The sequence below is a fragment of the Tenrec ecaudatus genome, chromosome 12 (assembly GCF_050624435.1).
Source record: "Tenrec ecaudatus isolate mTenEca1 chromosome 12, mTenEca1.hap1, whole genome shotgun sequence".
In the NCBI taxonomy this organism is placed as follows: Eukaryota; Metazoa; Chordata; class Mammalia; order Afrosoricida; family Tenrecidae; genus Tenrec; species Tenrec ecaudatus.
Genome location: NC_134541.1, coordinates 28,362,065 through 28,367,828, shown reverse-complemented (window position 1 = coordinate 28,367,828; position 5,764 = coordinate 28,362,065).

The window sequence follows — 5,764 nt, the reverse complement described above, 5'->3', positions numbered from 1 at the left end:
AATACTCCAAAGAAGTCTTGCACATCAGATTTACCCAGTGCAACAGGCCTTTTGCTCTCGTCTGCTGCTTCCATGAGCATTGATTGTGGACCCATCTAAGGCAAAATCCTTGACAACGTCAATCTCTTCTCCATTTATCATTTATCCTATTGGTCCAGTTGTGAGGATTTGGGTCTTCTTTGCACTAAACTGCACTCCGTATTTCAGGCTGAAATCCTTGACCTTCATCAGCAATGCCTCAAGTCCTCCTCACTTTCAGCAAGCAAAATTGTACCATCTGCATATCGCAGGTTATTGATAAGCCTTCCTTCAATCTTATGTCACATTCTTCTTCCTATAATCCAGCTTTTCTGAGGATTTGCTCAGCCTACAGATTGAATAAGTATGGTGAGAGGACAGAGCCCTGAAGCACACCTTTCCTGATCTTCAGCCATGCAGTATTCTCTTGTTCTGTTCACACAACTGTCTCTTGACCCATGTACACAATTAAGGGTTCTGGAATTCCCATTCTTCTCAAGGCTGTCCATCATTTATTATGATCCACACAGCCAAATGTCTTGGCACACTCAATACAACACAAGTAAACATCTTTCTGGGTTTCTCTGCTTTGAGCCAAGATCCATCTGACATCAGCAATGATATCCCTTTTTCCACATCCTCTTCTGAATCTACACAGAACTTCTGGCAATTCCCTGTCAATGTACAGCTGCAATAGTTCTTGGATGATCTTCAGCAATATTTTACTTGCATGTGATATCAATGGTGTTCTATCATTTGAGCATTCTGTTGGGTTACCTTTCTTTGGAGTAGGTATAAATACTGGTCTCTTCCGGTCAGTTGGCCATGTAGCTGTCTTCAGAATTTCTTGCCATAGATGAATGAGTGTTTCCAGTATTTCATCAGTGTGTTGAAATATTTTATTGATATTCCACCAATCCCTGGAACCTTGTTGTGGGAGTTACATAATTTTGTGTCAACTTGAAGATATAAAAGTGTAGGGGTGGAGTGTAGCCTGGCAATTAGGTCACAGCCTAATGGTGCCTCCTTTGGGGCATGACTTTCTCATAAGGAGGGTTAGGGAACTTCCCTCCCCACCTCTCTGCCTTCTCCTTCCTCTTGATGAGCCATGGGGAGACTTGCTAGAGCCCTGGGATGCTTCCACCACCATTGGATCCATAGGACTTTTCATCCACCACCCTGTGATCTTCCTGCATTCTACTTCATTGCATTTGGCTGCATGAGTCTGAAGAGGGACTTCTGGACTAGTATCGGACTTATGGACATGAGTTGGGCTGGGCTGGAATGTTTGCTTGATATAAAGCTCTCTGTGACACATTTATGAGTGTCTCTGGATTTGTTTCTCCAGTTAACCCTGCCTGATCACACTTGTTTTTGGCTCGTGTTTTCAGGGCTGCTTGTACTTCCTTCAGCTCCATTGGTTCCTTCTCATGCTGCCTCCAGCATTGGTGGCCTGCGGAGCAGTTCATGTTGGTTCAGTGACTCAAGTGTCTTCTTTCCATGTTCTTTTGATGCTTCCTGCATCAGTCAATATTTCGCCCACTGAATCCTTCAATATTTCCATTCAAGACTCGATTTTTTTTCTTGACTTCTTTCAGGGTTTTTTTTAATTAAATATTTTTATTGGGAGCTCTTATATCTCTGATCACAATCCACACAATCGTCCCTTGTGTCAAGCACATTTGTACACCTGCTGCCGTCATCATTTTCAAAGCATTTTCTTTCTACTTGAACCCTTGATATCAGCTCCTCATTACCCCCTCCCCTCCCCACCTTTCCCTTGATAAGTTATAGATTATATTTTTCATATATTCTTTCAGTTTAATATATGCTGAACATGCTCTTCCCTCCTGGTTTTCTAACTCTAGGTCTTTTCAATCAAAACTATTGCAGGAGAAAATGACATAGTAGGCAGCACATTCCAAGTAACAAAGCAAAAGGACTCCAGAGTAGAGTCCTATAATAACCCTGGGACAAAGGCTGACAGGAGCAGAAATTAAATCAAAAGACAAACCCTGTCATCAAGTTAATTCCAATTCATATTGACCCCATAGGGCAGAGTAGAACTTTCCCTATGGGCGTCTGAGATGGTAAGTCTTTACAGAATTAGAAAACTTCATCTTTGTCCCAAGGAGTAGCTGGTGGTTTAAAACTGATGACGCTGTGGTCAGTAGCCCAGCCTGCAGCTCGCCACACCACCAGCACTCCTCAGTAAGTATGTAGGAAAGCCGCTACTGTTTGAACTTAGCCTTGAAGGGTATTACTAAAACCTGGATCTCTTAAAAGAGGGTTTTCCTAAGGAATAGTTGAATAAAGGTAGTGGCAGAAATAACAGCCAGTGATCCCACTATGAGACACGACGTCCCTCGCTGACCCATGGCCCAAGGGGGACAACACTGGAGACTCAGTGTCAGGATTTGCCTGGACTGACCCTGCGACACCGAGGCAGAACACCATGGCTAAACAATGCATGCAGCAGAGCAAGGGGTTGGGGTGGGGAGGAGCAGAGCAGGGAGCTCCCGAGAGAGTGCAAAGGATAGACTCGGGGACCAGAGTGTGGCACCCCATCGGACTTGACTGGAAGACACGCCTACAGGTCAAAAATCAGACCTTGATCTATTTACAGGTTTTTCTTTCTTTTTAAAATTTTAAGTTTTTTTCTTTTTTAAAAATTAATTTATTCTTTTATGAGTTATTGGTTTTCTTTTTTTGTTGTCATTGTTGTGTTCTCTTTTGTCGCTTTGTCTTGCCATGCCTTGTTTTTTGGGTGCATATTCTTATCTAGATCTATCTAGATAAAATCAGATCTATCTAGATAAAATAGGCTGGATGAACAGTCTTGAAGAGAAAACAATAGGACTGATGGTTTTGGGAGCACATGGGAGAGGGTGATGCAGGGGTAAGGAGGTGGTGTTGACCAATCCAGGGACAAGGGAGCAATGAATGATCCAAAATTAGTGGCAAGGAGGGTGTGAGAGACCTGGCAAGGGCAATGTAACTGAGAGGAATTACTGAAACCCAAATGAAGGCTGAGCATGATAGTGGGACAAGAGGAAAGTAAAAGGAAATAGAGGAAAGATCTAGGAGACAAAGGGTATTTATAGAGGGCTAAATACAGGCATGTACATATATAAATGTATTTATATAGGATGGTGGGGAAATAGACCTATGTGCATATATCTATAGGTTTAGTATTAAGGCAGCAGATGGACATTGGACCTCTACTCAAGTACTTACTAAATGCAAGAACACGTTGTTCTATTAAATTGGCATTCCATGATGCACATCTTCCTAACATGATCACTGAAGACAAATGTGTGCATAAGCAAATGTGATAAAGAAAGCTGATGGTGTACAGCTATCAAAATAAATACCAAAAGATATAGGTCATCTAGCTCAGAACCATCAAAGTCCACATGGAAGAAGCACACCAGCCTGTGAGACCATGAGGTGTCAAAGGGATCATGCATCAAAGAACAAAAAATCATATCAGTGGGTGCCCACCTTCCTGATATGATCACTGAAGACAAAGGTGTGCATAACCAAATGTGGTAAAGAAAGCTGATGGTGCCCGACTATCAAACGATATAGCATCTAGGGTCTTAAAGGCTTGAAAATAAACAAGGGGCCATCTAGCTCAGAAACAACAAAGCCCACATGGAAGAAGCACACCAGCCTGTAAGACCATGAGGTGTCAAAGGGATCAGGCATCAAAGAACAAAAATCATCTAATTGTAAATGAGGATGAGTGCCGAGGGGAGACCCAAGGGTTGCAGGGAGGAGACGAGCCAGTCAGGTTTGCAGGGCAGCAACAATGAAACATACAACTTTCCTTTAGTTCTTAAATGATTCCTCTCCTATCATTATCATGATGCCAATTCTACCTTACAAATGTGGCTAGACCAGAGGATGTACATTGGTACAGATAGGAACTGGAAACACAGGGAATCCGGGACAGATGACCCCTTCAGGACCAGTGGTGAGAGTGGCAAAACCGGGAGGGTGGAGGGAAGGTGGGGTGGAAAGGGGGAACCGATTACAAGGATCTACATGTAACCTCCTCCCTGGGGGATGGACAATAGAAAAGTGGGTAAAGGGAGATGTCTGACAGTGTAAGATATCACAAATAATAATAATTTATAAATTTTCACGAGTTCATGAGGGACAGGGGCGTGGGGAGGGAAGGGGAAAATGAGGAGCTGATATTAAGGGCTCAAGCAGAAAGCAAATGTTTTGAGAATGATGAGGGTAATGATTGTACAAACGTGCTTTACACAATGGATGGATGGATTGTGATAAGAATTGTGCGAGCCCCCAATAAAATGATTTTTTAAAAAGAAGAAGAAAAGAAATAGTAGCCAGATGAAGGAAGCCGTTAACGTTGACATGGAGAATCTGGGATCAGTGACAACATGAATTCTTTTAAGCAGGAAAACAGGATTCTACCTCTCGGTCACCCCAGCCTGAGAGGAGAACGTATTTGCAGAAAAGGGTAGACAGAAATAGAAACCATTGCCCAGTGTGGAGAGGAGTAACAGGAGACCGCCTACTGCCATGAAGGGCATTCCAACTCATGGTGGCCTTACAGGACACAGACTAGCTGGCCCTTGGGGCTCCGAGGCCACAAATCCCTATGGAAGCACAATGCCTCCTCGTTCTCCCTAGGAGTGGCTTGTGGGTTTGACCCCCCGAGCTTTCAGTTAGCAAGCCAACGCATGAGTTAGGATGAAAAGACCTAGAAATTTGTACTAAAATGCTTGGGCTTTAGCTTGTGTGCAATAGAAATCTATTGACAATTTCGATGCGAGAAGGAATGTGCCCCTTGCATTTATGTAGCCCTTGTCACTTTCTCCAGAGTAGGACCGTGCCATCTTCCTCTAGTGTATCAGACACATATGTGACTTTGCATAAAGTACCCACTACCATGGAGTTGATGTTGACTCGTGGCGACACTACACCTCTTTGGATTTCTGAGTCTGAAAATCTTGATGGGAGCAGTAAGTCCCATCTTTCTGCCACAGAGTGGTTGGTGGTTTGAACTGCTGGCTTTGAAGTTAGTAGCCAAATGTGCAGTCCATTATGCCACTTGAGCTCCTTCTGCATGCAGTAGGGTCTCAAAGAGAGCCGAACTGTTGTGTGATCGGTCCACGTGAGTAGGCTAGTTGGTAAGGAGGGCAAAGATAGATTATTGTGATCTTACCATCTGACTATTCACTTATTCAATAAATACTTATGGAATGTGAAATGCAGGTCAAGGACTCTGCTAGGAGCTTGAGATTCAGAGACAAGTAAGCTCCTGCCTGTGAGGAATAGTTTAGTGAAGAGGCAATGAAGATATCAAATAATTTCTTCCTGCTCGGTAATTGCCATTAGGGAACAGAAGAGGAAGGACTACACAGTTCTAGAAAGTATTAGAAAAAAATCTCTCAGCACGTGTAACCATCAAACTGACTCAAAAACATTGGGCAGTTTTAGAAATGAGAGACAGGAAGAACTGTGCCATTTCAGTTCTGTGGGCAAGACGAAGCATGATTGAACCCAGAGCTTAACCTTGAGATGAGGTGGAACTGATTCCAAGGACACGCCACTCTTTTCTATTGCCTGACCATCCCGTTGAGACTACGGAGAACAATTCCAATCACTCTTCCACCCTTGGTCATTAAATGGAAGAAGTAACTGATAAATGATCACCGAGTATGTACAAGGCAACGTGCTAACACTCACTTATCTGCTTTAAATCTCACAA